This window comes from Anarhichas minor, unplaced genomic scaffold, assembly GCF_050575085.1.
Source record: "Anarhichas minor isolate MPS153535 unplaced genomic scaffold, ASM5057508v1 ptg000027l, whole genome shotgun sequence".
NCBI lineage: Eukaryota > Metazoa > Chordata > Actinopteri > Perciformes > Anarhichadidae > Anarhichas > Anarhichas minor.
In genome coordinates, this window is record NW_027466473.1 from 17933030 (window position 1) to 17950166 (window position 17137).

Genomic DNA, 17137 nt, shown 5'->3' on the forward strand with positions numbered 1-17137 from the left:
TTTTTCTTCTATTTGAGTGCAGTGGACGGAGCCTGGGAATATTTACTTTGCTCTTGTTGTTGTCAACAGTTCCGACTGAAAGAGCAGGCGCAAACAGGGAAGAGATGTACTCAAATAAACAGTGGGATTAACTTCATTCACGTGTGGTGTGTGGTGCTGCAGCGACAGAGATCACCGTCCTCAGTCTGTTTACATTTTCGAGCAGATTCGTTGTGTAAAATTGAAGTTGATATCTTTTTGGCTTTCTGTCAGTTAATCAAGCGTTGGCACATAAAAGTATACAAACATGAAAAGCCCGTCTTTCTTACAAAGTGGAAGACTTGCATTAGTCTTCCTCTTCCACGCTGATGCAACCCAGATCATACTGGTATATGATATGATGCTGTCATTAAAAGTGAAATTAGCTATGTTTCTTTCTTCTCTAGAGTTGTGTATTTCAACATGGGTGGTCTATAGGGATTGACTTGCTTTTTGGGGACAGCCTCAAGTGGCCATCTGAGGAACTGCAGTTTTTGGCACTTCCGCTTTGGCATCGTTTTTCAGCACCAGAGGTTGCAGATTGGTCTGTGTACGCTTAACATGAAGCCACTGCCTGCAGCTGGTTAGCTTAGCTTAGCTTTTACTTTCATGTTAGATGAGAATATTTCCCAAAATGTTAAAATATCCCTTTGAAGAATTGTGACCAAGATATGTAGTGAGTGGACATTTTACAGTTGTAATGAAGTGAAATTCAAAAGTCGCCTTCTGAAACTACTGTAACTGAAATGACAGTTTACTTTACTTTATACATAAAATTGGTATTTCTACTGCAACTTCTTGGAGCCTGTCTGCTGAAATATATGTAAATATTCAAATATCTATGATAATATTTACCAATAATATCAGCCGTCCAATTTATCGCTTGACTTCTAATTTTGACAAGCATGGTCCAAATGGAGCTGGATTACACAGAAATAAGTGAGTAAAGTTACCCATTAATCAGGGAGGCTGTTGAGTTATATTTTGGTGTAAAAGGGTCCGTAGTGGGTGGAAAGCACAGATTCATCTTAAAATCCTGAGGCGTGTGTGTGTAATGTGACCACAGCACTATGTCACTGGTTAGAGATGTCCCGTGTATCTTTCAGTCCGTTCACTTGAAATAGATACGAGATGCGTTTCTTTCTGGAACAATGCAGATGCCACCGACTTGTCAGTATTTGCTCAAGGCTTCCCCTAAAACCCAGTCATTGTCCTGAGGAATTCCAAGTCCTCTGGTTTCTTTTGCTCTTAAGGTTTGTGTCAAACTGCCAAACCAATGTGTCAGTGTCACCGAGAGAATGCCTGAAGAGCCTGCAAAAATAGCTTTAGTGTGGCACCCAGCTCGTCACCAGGATTAAGTTCTCTTATACAGTATATAACAAAACGGGTACATGCAACAGGTAATGTCTATCAATATCCTGACATTTAAGGAGCAAATAGCACAAAGGCATGTTAACACCTGACGGTGAAAGTGATTTATAATGACTGCCACCAAAAATAACTTTTTCCGTCTTTTTTTTTTTTTTTCAACCAAACGCAGCTTGAGACTGGATTCTAGTGTTTCCGTTCAGCTCCAAAGAAAGTAGTTAGGATAATTGTCTAATTCACAAGCTTTAAACACAATTTGTTTGTTGTTTAATTAGTCTGACATGATTAAGAAACATGAATATAGATATTAGGGATACAATAATGTAGTATTCTAAAACATTAGCCACCATTAAAGGAAAAAACTCACAATGTTTTGTGCTTTTGTTGTTGTCAAGTTTTGAGGAAAAACCTAAACATTGTTGGTTTTGGGTTTTTTATTGGCTTTGTGGACAATAATTAAATATAGATGTACAGAACAACACCAGCCTTACCCTTTGAACAACTGGAAGAATCAAGAATATTTTAATAGTTAATAGGCAATAACGTAACTTTTCGGGTGGCAGTCAGAACACCAAAGTCTCACAATTACGCAAACAAACTAACCGATCGAGGCAGCGGTGGACCAGCAACCCTCTGGGAACCTTGAACATCTGCATCAAATCTCACGGCAATCCATCCAATAGTTGAGATATCCGAGTGGTGGACCAACAGACGTCGTCATCCTTGGAGCCAGACTGCTAGCATGGCAACTGAAAGTTAACTTTTTATTTCATGGAATGCATTTACTATCACACCACATTACCACAGACGACATCTCATGGTGTCTGGCACTGTGCCAGTCACTTTCCTGTCACAAGAGCTTGCATTCACATCTGTCGTCAAATTAAAACGAAGTCTGTTTAAATCCAGACCGACTTTGATGGTGAAAAGACATCTTGGTGTTCAGCGTGTACATGTGCATATGAATATTCATGACGACCTCGGGTCTAACCAGAGCGGCTTTCATGGCGTTTGCCTCTTGTGCTAATGGGCTCTGCCATGGCGTGGATATGGCATGCATCTGGCATTTTTTCTGATTAGTCTGTTCATTACTATACACCAATCAACCAGCTATAGGTTTGAATTAGCTGTCCTCACTCTCAAATAGGCTGGTTATAACTGAAACTTTTCATATTTTGATGATATTTGCACAACAGGAATTATCAATACCCAGTTCCTTTAGTTTAAACGCTCAACACAATGTGCTTTTTAAATAACCCTTGTGTGGAGGGGATGTCTGTGTATGATATCATGCCCAGAGCGGGATTAGAGAGTCTTGTGTCAGTGCTGTCTGTAAATGTTATCCCAACCCCCGAAGGCTCCACCATCAGTGCAATGGTACAGGGCCAGGTTTGACTCCGATTTCATGCTTTGTGTGGGACTCCCCTTCTCAGCTGATTCATAGTGCGGGCCTAATTATTTTTTGTCTTTTACTGTTGTTCAGTTGGTGGTTGCGGGGCGTTTGTTTGGCAGATCCCCCAGAGGGCTCGTCTCTTTGTTTAAGTGTCCCAGGAGAAGCAAGAGAGGCAGAAAATAAGCTGGTGGAGGAAAAACCAGCAGCAACTGTTGATCGGACAGTGGAATTTATCTAGGATATCTCCAGACGGTTCTCTGCCTCGCTGTAACACTAGGACTGCAAATATTGATAGTTTTCATTATTGATTTATTGGCAGATTATGTTCGAATGAAAATAAATGCATTGCTTGGTCTATAGTTCAGTCTATAAGATGTTTAGAAAATAGTGATGAATATACATCACAATGAGAGCCCAAGGTGACACTCCAAAACCCAGACATTTTAGTTTATTATCAAAACAGATTTTTTTTGATATATTTAAGAAGCCAAAGTTCTCAGAAGTCAAATGTTCTTAAACACAAGTAGCATACCAGAACTGTCTTTTGCTAAATAAAATATTCTATAACTTAAATGTCAATCTATAAAATCAAAAGAATAAGTAAACAAGATCGCTGCTCTCTCCAGATCCAGCTGCCAGCAAGTATCACACTTGTGACAGATGGGCTGGCATTTTGGGAAAAACACAGTTTTGAAATTGATCTTTTAAACAAGAATGAGAACTTTGTACTTTTGGACTCTGTATGCATTTTGTCCCGCTCCATCCAGCTAGCACAGTGTGGGAGATATTTTAGACAAATGCCTGGCAGTCTGAAGAGAGATGAGCTGAATTTTTAATTGGGTAAAGATCAAACAAATAAGTTCCTTTCTAACTGAAAGTCTTTAATATGGATTCCACAGTATGCAGATGGAATAAAGAGAGATTTTCTTCCAAGTAGCTCTTTGCTGATAGAGTTTTCATGGTGATTTGTTTTGGCCTTAGTTTAGAAAAGTCACAGATCCTGATGTGGGATGTGATTACGGGCTTTGTTCACAGATACGAATCAGACACTGAAGAGTGATGTCCAAGTCACAGACAGGATTTATTAAAGAGCCATGGTGCAGAGTAGACGTTTGGGGCAATTTAGTGGCTGCCAGACACTGCCTGTGTCTGTTGAAGACATGTCCGATGAAAGCTGTAACGTGATCTACCTCTGCAGCTCAGCTCCGGAATCTGCCCTGTGGGGGGCTTCTTCTACAACTGAAATGTCCGAATCAAGACGTGTCAAGGCTCCAAACTAACCCTAACCCAACACTCTCAACCCTCGCTCATTATTTACGTGTATTTCCTACAGGTAATTCGTTTTTAGTTGTCTATAATTCTTTACGAACACAAAAGTTCTCTGCTGACAATTTAAAAACCATAATGTGATAAAGCTGGACCAAAACCGTGTTTGTTAGGAATTGGCCTATTTTGTTGCTGGAAAACACTCGACCTAATAAAAAAACTTGAATCACAACCAGATGAAGACATCATGCTCACCATGGTGGATTATCTGGCGATGTAGCAGCCAGCGTTATGCTCCAAACTAATTATAATTGGTGTGTTTTTATCACAGGCAGAATGGATCGTGCCACCAAGATAAAACCGCGGCACACTTGGATTTTATTTAGAGCTGCAACAACTTATGAATAATCGCTAAGTCGATCGACATCAAATAATTTACATCTATTTTGATAATCGGTTAATTGTTCCTTTAACTGTGTCCGTCTGTTTCTGTCCAATCATACGCAAATATGACATGATTACTACTAATGATTATGACTGAAGGATTAATTAAAATCAAAGCGACATTGCGATGTAAAAGTTTACAGTTTTCAAGTTGTAAAAGTTGCAAATGAAGAGTTTTTTTTTTTTTTAATGCTACAGTCTAACCAACCAGAAGGTCGGAAACATCCGGCCCCGTGTGCTTCACGTGCACACACGTTGCCCTACGAACCAAGTACAGATAGCCCTGTGTGGCGTAGATATTTAAGGATAGCCATTTTCCATTTTGGACACCTTCCTTTTTCTAGTCTCCTTCATGTCAAAGTGTCTCGGAAAGCAGTGAGCAGGATTTGCATGGGGGCTGTTCTGGTGAATTACTGCATGATGCAGCAAATACACACTTTGTAACCGCCAAACTCTGCAGGTTGGCTAGTGTGACTTTTAACTCAACGAAATTTGGAGTAAACGAACATAGTCTTTGTGTCCTGGTAAGTGGTTGTCCTAAATGCACCTCTCAGCTGTGACAGCAGAACAGCAGCAAAACCTCCCAGCATCCCTCAGGGCGAAGACGAGAACATGAATCTTATCTTAGCCGAAGTCTCCCTGTTGTCCTTCTGACATCATCGGTGGGTGACAGAAGCAGACCCTGGTGTCAGATTGGAGTCATTCAAGGTGGTTTGGGCATCTGGCATGGAAACCACCCATGGAGAGGTTGGACGAGGAGCTGGATGGAGTTGCCGGGGAAACAGACGTCTGTGCTGCTCTGCATGTTGTGAAAATGAGTCGGATCTGGATGAGTGACTAACAATGTTGTGTATTTACTCTACACTGCTACACTGTCAATATGTTGAATGGGAAATTTATAGTTTCTTGTTCTGAAGTGTGTTTTAACCAAATTACTTCATTGCAGTAAGTCTACATTTTAGGGTTATTGCACCATGCTGTAGTACAGTTCAGTAAAATATCAGTTCCAATAACGAGTGCCGCGTTAACAGCAGCAAAACTGTCAAAACATCCGTTCACACAACTCGTGCAGTATAATCCGATCCATCCAGACTTTATTAATTCAAGGTAACACTGGGTGAGTAACCGATGTACATATGATCATTTTGGAGGTGAAGTATTCCTGTAAGACCGCGGCAGAGGAGGGATTAGCCTGTTTAAGTTGCACAGCATATGTCATACTTATCTAATATGCACTCCTATTGACACAACAGACCCCACCCGGAGTCCCATTTAATAAGTGATGGCTCCTGAGGTGCTGCATAGTCATCACCTGCTTCACTGTCTGTTACTGTATACAGTGTCAGCTAGCTACATACATTAAGTAAAAAAAAAAAGCTAAGTAAATTAAATTTAGTTTTTTTGGAAACCACGTCCAAAAATACCCACGTGTGGTTGTCGGGCAGCTAACCTGGTGAAGAAATCTGTGACTCTGCAAAGCCCCCCTGTGGGGCCGGAGGAGTCACGTCGCCACGGGCTTCCTCCACCTCCAGCCAGCATGGCATCTGCTGCCCAGCAGAGAACAGGAACAGTGATATCGACAGGCCTGAAAAACACACGCCTGTGCTTGTTAAAGGGGCAAAACACAAAGCAACTAATGGCGGAGGAGCAAGAAATACGGTCATGTTATGTAGTGGAGTTTAAAGCCCGTTTTCTCTCTCACCCCCCTACTGGGATTGTCATTTAGATCAGTGATTCTTAATGACTGGGACACATCCAAGCAGCACTTGTTACCCAGCGGCAAAGACATAATGTGACAACATACATCTCTCACGTCGCGTTGCGTCACCTCGCCGCCCTCTTCTGCTAGCAGTCTGTACATGATCAATGTCGTGTGAGTTCGTCTCTGACACATTTTTGAGTGCTATATTAGATAGATAATTCTAACCCGGAGCTGGAGAAGAGTGAGTGACACGGAGTGAGAGAGATTAGCCGTCAGCTAAAAGAACAAAATAAAATTATGTTTGAAATTGCACTAAATTGCCTCTTACATTAAAGTAGTAATTAACCCCAAAACAGTTTTTATATCGTACTCGGCTCCTTAGGCTTTCTATGGTAGGAAGCATATCACCGTAAACAGACTTTGATGTTCTAAAACATCTAAAAAATGTTTTGAAAATTCCTTTGCGGCACGAGCATGTGCACAACAAATTCCTTCATGGGGGGGATAATCTGAAAAGGCTTTGGTTACATAGAAAATAGCATCAGTTGGATCAATTCATCGTTGGGTTTAGTCTTTTAATTGCATTGATTGACGGTAAGAGAAGTATTAACTATCACCAGACATATCCTTTAATGTTTGTCTGTCTTTTTCTTCCATATTTTGCCATATTAATATGCAGTGAAGTTAGGGGACCTGCAAGAGACAGATTTCAAAAAGCATGGTACAAATCGAAGCAGTAGAGGACGAAATATCCTGACTTCTAAACCCTGGCTCCTACACTCTCCACAATGCCCCCCGGACTGGTCTTTAAAAACTGTCTCCAAGCCCAAGCTGAGAGCCACAAAAGACATCGTACAACTGCTTCCACAGGCTGAGTAGTTCCTCCACAGTGAGGAAACTGATCCTCGTGGTTAGAATCAGAAGGGTGCCCCTTTAATACGAGGCAGTCATGCTGTCAAAGGTGCTGACGTGTTCGTAGTGATGATGAAGACCAAAAAAAAACGAGGTCATACTTTGAAACTTGACTAAACTTGACTTGAACCTACTTCATAACTGTTTAAACTTGAGTGAATAAACTTTATTTCAGGCTCGTATTGCCTCCATGTTGTCTGATCCATCCCCGTGTGTGTTCCTATACAGGCAATCACCTTTAGCCTTTAACACCAGTAAAAGACTATTTGTGATATTTCAATATCCAAAATCTCTGACGATATTCAGTCTCTTATGATATCGATATATAATCAACGTATTGTGAAGCCCTACCTCAACCTATGTTTAACAGTTTGACAAATTAATAAACACTCGTATCTGCTTATAACTACATCAAAGTGTGTGGTAAATATTTCATAAAAGTACAATTGTTACCATAACCATGAAGGTGAACAATATAATAATGGCTCTATCGTATTATTTTCGGTGCATTGCCATGTTTGGCTCTGGTTCAGTGGGACATCAGGCTCTGTTTGGCTCTAAATGAACTGGCAGCGCTTCATGCACTGGCACGCTATCCATCACTTCCCTTCATTATAGACATCAAAACCTTTTCATATTTGTCTTTTAAGAATCACACAAACTGACTGAACGCACTGCGGTGGTGTGAGAGACTGCTTGGGAAAGTGGAATAAGTTCAATTAGAAGAAGCTCAAACGCACAATGAGCATTTCATTAGTGAAAACACTGCTTTGATTCCATTAAGCAGGTCAGACCGGAGCACGAGGAGCAAACATCAGAAGCCTGTTTACCGACTTTAATAGAATCACGGTTAATAACACTCCGTGTGTACCGTTCCTGAGACTCAGAGCCGCAGTCGTCTCTGCCGTGTGACGGCGGTTAGGAGTTGCCGGGTAATTCTCTCGGTCGTCTTAGCTCACAGATCAAGGCTGCTGGTCTGGATCTTTTGAACTTGACATTTCAAAAGGGAGAGGATAAAGAGATGCTTAAATATCAAATCCTCCCCCACTCCCTCAGCCCTGATATTGGACGCTGTTAAAAGATCAACCGTCTAATCAAAGAGTGTTCTGAGCAGAGGGTTTTCCCGGTGTGCCTGTCTGTGGAAGTTAATTTATACATGTTTCAGCATAAAACTGGGTTATCTCCACTTTAGTCTCATGAGCACTGGTGTGTTATATATCAAACTGTTATCTCTGCCTCAAGTGTTGACTAATACTGAGCCTTTTTGGTCTGTGTGGTAGATGTTTAGTGAGAATGTTGTTAAAATCACTCCACCGGGGACACCGTGGTCCCTCTAAACGGTACTCAACAAGTTACTTCTGGGAAGTTCTGGGAACACCGCAACATCCCCAGAAATACTCAGATTAGGTAAAAAACACAACACAGTCAACGATCAGATTTACAAAAAATCCTGAGGTTAGACGAACTTCTTACAAGGAGAAAACAAAGGCAAGCATTAATATTCTTACCCATATTGTCTGTTGTAAACATCACAGTTTACAGACCAATGTCAAAATCTAACATACTTCCCGTTGTTGTGCACAGTTCTTTTCTGCAAAAGGTGATTATTAGCAATAAATAGTGGTTTAGATATCAGGCTGAACACGTGCTTTGTTTGAAATCGGTCTCGTGTTGTTGTTTTTTTGTCCCTTCTGACTTTGTTGTCCTCAGATCTCACAATATTATCATAACGGATAAAAATGATGATAAAAACTATGAAAATTGTACTCTTAGTCCCTCCAAAAATTGCGTGAATATGTAGGGGTTTTTTTAAACGAGAGAAAAACTGCATAATATTGCCATTGCCAGTCGATGAGTACGCCTTGTTGTTTTTTTGTTTATTTCTCTGTGAGCCGTCTCTGCAGTGGTCTCTGGTTGGCAGCACGAGTTGTGGGCAAGATTCAGGCCAGTTGTGAGTGGGATGATCTTTTTTTTTTACCAGTATACTGAAAAAATTTAGGAATTTCTTACTTTTCTATCAGCTCCTGAACATGGCATGAGTGGGAGATGGGATAGAGGAAGTGCAAGTTTTCTTTTATAGAAGCACAGGTGTGTTTGAGAGGGAAGTCAACAGTCATTGCATTGTGTGTGAGGTCCCGAGATAATACTCTTTTAAGTTACCCCTCCACCTCCTACACTCACACACACACACACACACCCCTAGTCACCCTCTGTTTCTCTCTGCTTCGACACTTCTTCCCACAAATCACTTGACAAATGGGTCGCCCACAGGTGCTGATGGAGCACTCCCCTCCCCAGCTGCCCCTGTCCTCCACAGCATGGGAATGGGGGGTGGGGGTGGTACTATTGTTCACAGCTGCTTGTAGCAACATGAACCCCACCTCCTCCGTCCTCCCCCAGACCAGCAGGACACAGTGCCACCCGACGACTGGGAATCCAGTCATAACCACAACCCCGGCTCAAGGTCTTGGCACGTTGTGGCCGAGCGAATAAAACAAGCGGCGGATATTGTCTGCTGAGCCCTGAGAACCGGAGTCTCCCAGTCTACAGATCAAGATAACGTAGGAGCTGAGCTGCCCGCTGCTCTCATATCAAACAATGCAGCTGATTATGAGCTGTGAACACAGATGTGTCGTTGTGTTTGACATTGTGTCTGACCGACGGCGGGCATGGGACTCCATGGGAGTAAAAGGAGAAAGTGTTTATTACTTGCTGGGGGGCAAGTGCTGTGTTTTGACGTGAAATACAGGCCAAGTTTGTTGTGAAAATACACGTGCTTCAGATGCGTGGGACGTGTCAATAAGGCTGCTGTGAAGGTGAACATGTTTTGAACCTTTGACTCTCACGGACTGTTTACATGCACACAACGACCCCGGCTGTGGGGAGAGAACACGATCTAATGCTGAAAACATTGTCTTAAGAATAGATATAAGTGGAGATGAAAATATCTGATTTTGTTTTGTTGATTGTGTCCAGCTGTGTGTCTGCAGAAATTTGATTTTTGTCTCAACTTTTGCTGCAACACAATGCAAAATCATCCGCTGATGCACCGCGTCAGTTTTTGCCGTTTACCTGCCGATCATAGAGACGGAGGATGAAATGATGATAACTTCCCAGAGTTCCTGTCAAGCTGACGTCCACATGTGCTTTGTTCTCTCCCCTATCCCTCCTCCACTAGTATTCCTCCCCCCCACCCTGCGATGTTTTCCACTCTCCTTAACCTGCGTGTAATTGCCCTCCAACCAGCCTTAGAACGTCTCCAAAGAAAACAAATCATTCACGTAGACACAACATTGACGTCCAGAAGTCTAATCTGATCCTAGAATCTCCTCCTGTGTTTCCTGTGAATCTGCTGCCGAGTGATGGTGCGGATAAAAATCCAGTACGGGATTGCCTTCTCTGACCCACACAAACGTATCGGTGCCTTTCATCTCGCTCTCCTATCAGAACAGCTGTGTGCATGCTCGCTCAAACAGCTTCAGACATGAGTTGGTCCTCGCAAGTGAAACGCCTTTTTAGTGAAAAGACTTTTGCATTGATGGTCGTGAGATAAAAGCAGAGTGGCATTATATTGTTAGTGTGAGCACATTTTGCTGTCTATTCAAGTGTTATGTATCTTAGCATACAACTGAATGCATTAAACTGTATTCAAACAACTAAATTAGGTTACGGTTCGTTTGGGTAAAGAGCGAAAACGTAAAAGTCGATCGACCGTAAAAGGATGTGACACTATTTTTATGATCGATTACTCATTTAAGTAAGTTTTCAAGCAGAAATGCCTCAAATTTACTGATTTATTTATCCAAAATTTGTGCTTTTGTGGCCTTTCTCAGTCTTATGTAACATTATATTGAATATCTTTGACCTGTTTGTTGGACAGAATAAGCAATTTGAAGATTCCACCTTAACGATAAATGATGAAAACAATCGGCAGGTTGATTGACATTAAAATTCAAAAACATGTCATAGTGAGCTGTTGTTCCACCACATGCCAACATGTTATGGATTCTCTGCACTCGATTCTTCTACCTGAATATTTTCGAGGTCCAACTGGATCTGATCCAGGTTTCTGTCACACCGTCTCTCATCGCTGCCACCACGGTGGGGATCGTACGGTCAGTTGTAGAAACAGGAATGTGGAGACAACAGTTTGTGAGCTGATTGGAGCTCTGCCCATTTTCACACCTGGCTAGTCGCCGGGGAAAGCAGGTGTGGTTATTGGACCGTGGGTTCCAGATGGGTTTAGAATTGACATTATTTTTGAATCATGTAGTCTGTGTGTTTGGGGGCTTTAGTAGGACTGGCCTGGGCACAGGCAGTAGCCTCTCCTCATTAACACAGCAGTGCACCTGTGATCACTCCGATATTCTCTTTGAGAGCATTAAGGTTCCCAGCAGGGGATTTGGGGAGGGGGCTGGGGTTCGCCATTTTGATCCCGGTGAATTAGGTGTGGCATGTTCGCCTCATGTCTGGTAGATGGGATAAAAGGAGAGGGAGTGCACAAATACTCCTTTGTTGTGGGACAGGCGCAGCTCGAATGCTAATACAGTCAGACCCACGAAACAATGTAAAAGAGTTCAAACAAATCTGAATGCACACGTTTACAACAATGGATGTGTTTGATTTCTGTGTGTGTGTGTGTTTGTGATAGAGGCTCACGATCACCATTAAAGCTAATTGTGTATGATTGTTATGTAAAAACCCAGCCAACTCATAAAGCACAATGTGAGGCTGTATCATTCTCACTAAATAGATTCAGCATAAATAGATTGTGGTTCTGTTTGAAGACCAGAGGAATCTTGTAGACTTTCTTGCTTCCTTTCTGCTGCAGTTTCAGTGTGGCATCCCAATGACATTTTTAGCCAATTGTAAAAAAAAAAAATCTGGCATTTTTCACTTTAATTTATTGAGTTTGGAAACAAAGAGACTTAATTAGACTCAGTTAGACTCCATCGATGTGAAGCACATTCATTAAGTTTAGGCCCATATAAAGATGGCTAAAGCCTGCAGCTAGAAGATGCAAACTCTTATGGTGGTGATGGGCAGATGGTGAACAGGTAATGACAGAATTGCAATGATCCAAGGATTGGCTCAAGGTATGCCGGCAGGAAGACGATTGGTCAGATATAGTGATGTCAGAGTTGTGAACGTAAGAACTTTGACATTGGTGGAAGTGATCGGAAAGAGAAAATATATTCCTTATTTAACTTTCGCCAGAGCATCATTACATTTAATTAGATTAGATCAGTGCTACTTTCTTGAAATAACTTAAACACCAGAAACATGTTGCACTTTTTCACAAGGAAAGATGAAACAAACCCTCGATGAGAGATTCTGTCAAGTTACAGAAGCTAGTGGAACAGCAGCTAACCCAGATGTATTAGAATAATACAGTAATCTTTTCCCTGCATGCTATGGGTCATGATTGGTCAGTCACAGGCCCATCAGTTTCCTATACTAGTGAGTGAATAGTTTACAGTCAGGAGCACTGACTTGCTTTAGATCTATTCTGTCCATTTTATTCTTTTGCATGGATCAAAAAAACCTGCAAATACAGTTCATTTTTGTGGTTTGGTGGTTATAAGAGAAATGGAAGCTATTTAAGGGGTTCTACTGAGGGGGCTAGAGATATAAGACGCATATCATCGTATAACAGTTTGATTCTGGCAAGCAATCCCTATTTCATGTCATAACCTTCACTCTCTGTTCATCTACAACACATTCTCACTCCCAACTCGTCAAATACCGTCGCTCGGACACTTGCGTGGTGTTTGTTTAGAAATACACTTCGGTCTTCACAAGAAGAAACAAAATGACTCCATTAGGGTTAGAAAAAGGTCGTTGTTGATGTTAACTTGAATAACGACTCGCGTTACTAATAATACTAATGAGTCCAAGACTAACGACTCAAGTTACAAAATGTCAATGTTAACTTTTAATTTAACACAAACAGCTGTCTCCTGGATTGACGTCCTGTGTTTGTTGGACCCGCCCACTCGCCCTGAGTGGACTATTGTGGACGTTATACTGAGTCAGTTGCTCTGAGCTTCTAATAATGACGTGGGTGGCTTTGCATTGAGGTTAGCTGAAACCCTGGTGCGTCACGTACAGATGCTAAAGGGTGCCTCGGTATCAGACGCCAAGAGGCACTGAGCAAGCTGCGGTATTTGATGAGTTTGGAGTGAGAACGGGTTGGTATCCACACTGTCAACTACTCAGTAAATGGTAAAAGTGCCAAAAATGGAACTGAATATGTCTGATGCTCTTCTAACTGTGACTTCTTTTTAAACCTAAAGTTGGCAGAGCTTGTGGCGTCTGGAGATTGAAATGGAAGTGATTATCTCAGGCCAGCCCTTTCTGCTGGATGGTTGAGGGAAAGCTGATTTTGTTGGCACCCAGTTTGTAGCGCTCAAGGCTTTTCAGCCCTGTGATGATGACCACAGGGGCCGGGATAAGAAGGCCTTTTGTTGGAGTACAGCAGCAAGTCGGCGCGCTGTCGTCAGAGGTTTGATTGGAAAGAAGGTCTTCTATTTATAGCGTTAAAATAACAGCAGAGGCCTCATACCTGGCCCCTCTCGCCGTAATGTCTCGTCTTTCACACACTTTAATATTAGGCCGAGAAGGAATCACTGCTGTTTCCAGATTCTGTCTACCTTCCAAATGTCATTTAGTCCACCGTCAGTGAAGTGGGATCACTCAACATGTTTGTTGAATGTTATATTAATCACTGGTTCCAAAGCTGTGTATGGTTATGATGTCTGCATTTGATGGGTCAGGACATGCTCCATGCTTGCGGTTAGCATTTTGTCCAAACATACCAATCCATCTAGGAAATTAAAAGGAAATCCAATCATGTATCCTTGAATTGATATTTATGTTTGAAATGGAAACCAAACAGAATTATACTCGAGTGTTTCCCCCAGAACTGCAGCGTTGTGGTCGGAGGTATTTCTGGATTTCTGTTCCTAGCTCAATCATTAGTTTCTGTGACTGTTGCTGTATTCAGGCACTATCCAGGTACTATACAAGGAGTAGTCCACAGCTATTATAGTTAGATGGAAAGCAGAATGACGGCCATTTATTTTGTATTTCCATGTTCTTAGCTGGGGCTTTGAGTTTCTAGCAACTAGGCACGCACGCCTGCTTTTAATGAGTTTTTAGGAAAATGTGTTAACATAGGCTCACTCCCCATGTTTGTTTTTGTTTTTGCTGATAGCTAAAGGAACCCCCCCCCCCCCCCCCCCTTGATGTAGACACAGTGTTTAGCCTACTGACCTTTAATTAGCCATCCTGTGGCTGCGGAGCAACCTGCATGCCTGAGCCCAGCAGCTCTGGGGGGGGTCTATTGACGGGGAGTGGATGCAGAGGAACAAGCCACACTCACTGCCGAACATCAGATACAAGCATGAATAAAACATCCATGTTGCTCCTTTAATGAAGTCTCACCCATCGGGTGTGAGGATAAAAAATGAATGCAGCTGCTGAGGAAGTTGCTCACCAGCGGGGATGATTAGCAATTCTTTAAAGAGCCAGTGTTGGCGGACTGTTTTTCGGAGGTTGGAAGAACTCATAAAACCATTAGAGGAACATTCCCAGCATGATAACATGTTTTTGAGTGTCATGTGTGTGCAGTCGGAGAGTTACAGTATCAACAGAATTCAATTTAAAGATTTTAGATGACTTGCGTTATAAAAAGAAGAGGACATAGAGAGAGAGCAGAGGTGTGTGTGTGTGTGAGACCAAGTCCAAAACATTGAAAAAAATGTCTGCATAGCCATAACTAAGTTCTAAGCACAACAAAACACATGCATGTATTTTTCACTTTGCAGAAAGTTATTGCCTAAAAGTGCTTTACGATCTGATCGGATTGAAAAATTACTATTTCTGTAAATTGGCCTGTAGCTACGCCTGGGTGATAAGTCAATATGATAATTTGATGCGCTAAAGTTCGTAATATAATGATGAAATAGTCAGTACTTTTCAAAAGTCCAAGTTTTTAAGTGTACAAATATATATATATATTTCCTATAGACTATTAAACTAAAACAGCATTTTTGCCCTTGCTTTGGCAGAAAGAGGCGGTCTGAGCAGGCATAAAACTCCATTACAATCGTGCCAAATTAATACCAAAATTGCACTCCATAAACACTTTCACCGCTCCGTCTACCTTGCTGCATGTGGGATTGTTTGGAGTCAGGAAAATACAAAAAAAAAGGTGCAAGTGCACAACAATCAAATTCTGCCCTGTGAAAACTGAACAAAGCAAAATGTTGTGAATGAAAGGTCGCTGTCAGCCTCATGTGTTTCTAATAGTGTTGAGAGAGAGAAACCTGAGTGAGTCCACCTCAACCGTGATCATGGAGGGCTGCGTGTCAGGTCCTGACCTGGAGCTGTGATATGCTCTGCTGCATGATACGCACTGATGCGTAAAGAGGTGCCTTTGAGGAGATTTGCAGCACTTCCTTATCTCTATATGTGAAAGAAGAAATCCTGGACCCTTAACTGCTACTGACTGTCACCCAGGGAACAGGCTGCTGGGAGATTTGTGCCAGATGCTGCCTCTGAAAGCACAGACGAGGACGAGGAGCTCTCGTCTCCACTGTAGGGCCGTGTGCTTTCACTGTGTGTCTGTACGCTTTGATGTCGGGCAGTACGCTGTGTCCCCCAGGTGTTCCACACTACACCGGGGCTGCGTATTGAGAAATCCTCCTGCCTGTCATCCACATTTTCATGCTAGCTTTTCACACCCTCCCCTCTCTGAGGGACTCTGTGTCCACTCACTACTTTTATTCAGAGAAGTCGTGAAATAGTCTGAAGCGCTGGTCTGCTCTCACATTTTCTCATGCGTAGCTTAAAAAAAGAAAGATTTTCTTTCCCTGAAAGTATATGTAGAATGTGTTGTATCTGATTATATGATTAAATGATATTTTTCTACTTTTTTCTGCTCATCCCCCCCAAAGAAATCAGCCTGACATGTTTCGTGGACATGAGAGTTTATAGATAACTTATTACTGGACGGTTTAATGTCCTCCGAAGCATTCAGTCTCATTTCATGGCCCACCAGGCATGTGAGGGATTAGGGTGAGTAAATGAGGCCGGTTTCTTGTGTCAGAGGTGATTTGGACTCCTTATCAGTGGTGGAGCTGCAGATCTACTGAGACTTAAGCCGACAGCCTTAATCAAATGGGAAAGCCAATAATGGTGACCACTGTAGTTAGCGTCTGAGGGTATTGTCTCTGTGTAAGGCAGATAATGAGTGACTGTATGCAGAGGCGGTCCTGGAAGTATCCCCCTCATTATGTCTGGTATTGTCTGATTTGCATTGTGTGAGTCTGTCTCCATTTGCCTTGAATGGAAGGACAGAAAAGTAATTTGTTGTTTGTCTTAATTTTCTCTGTGCCTTTAAACTTTATAGAGTGTTTAAAAGTGCTACATAACAGCATTAATACTCAGAAGTAATCACTCTAAGCAAATTAGATCATTACCAATAATACATTTGTGGCAGCAGCTGAGATCTGTCATTCAATCAGCTGAATTACTTTATAACATGAAGGCAGATTGTTTTATTGCATAGAAAACGTTGCTGCTCTTGCTCTTTCTGTGCAAGTTTTGGCAACATCCTCTGTGTGTTGCATTGGTATTTATGGAAATGTGATCTTAATTTTGAGAAATATTGTGTCCTTTCTCTTTTCTCCTTTACACGGAACTCGGAGAATGAGAGGAAAGTGAACATAAATGGGTCTTTTTTTTGTGACGAGTCAGCATCCCAGAACCACGAATGTCTGTACACAATTTTGTGCCAATCCAACCAGTAGACATGGAGTTATATATCAGCACAAAGGAAAACTTTGACCCGATGATGTTGCTAGAGAGAAAGTCAGGGGATGACTAAAATCAGCATGCTTGGTCCTCTGTGGAACATTAAGGAAAATCCGTCAAATGTTTTTTGAAAAATATCAGTCTGGACCAAAACTGACATTTGCCATCCATAGAGCCCCGCTGCTCGCATGGCTAAAGGTAACAAGTACTGAAAG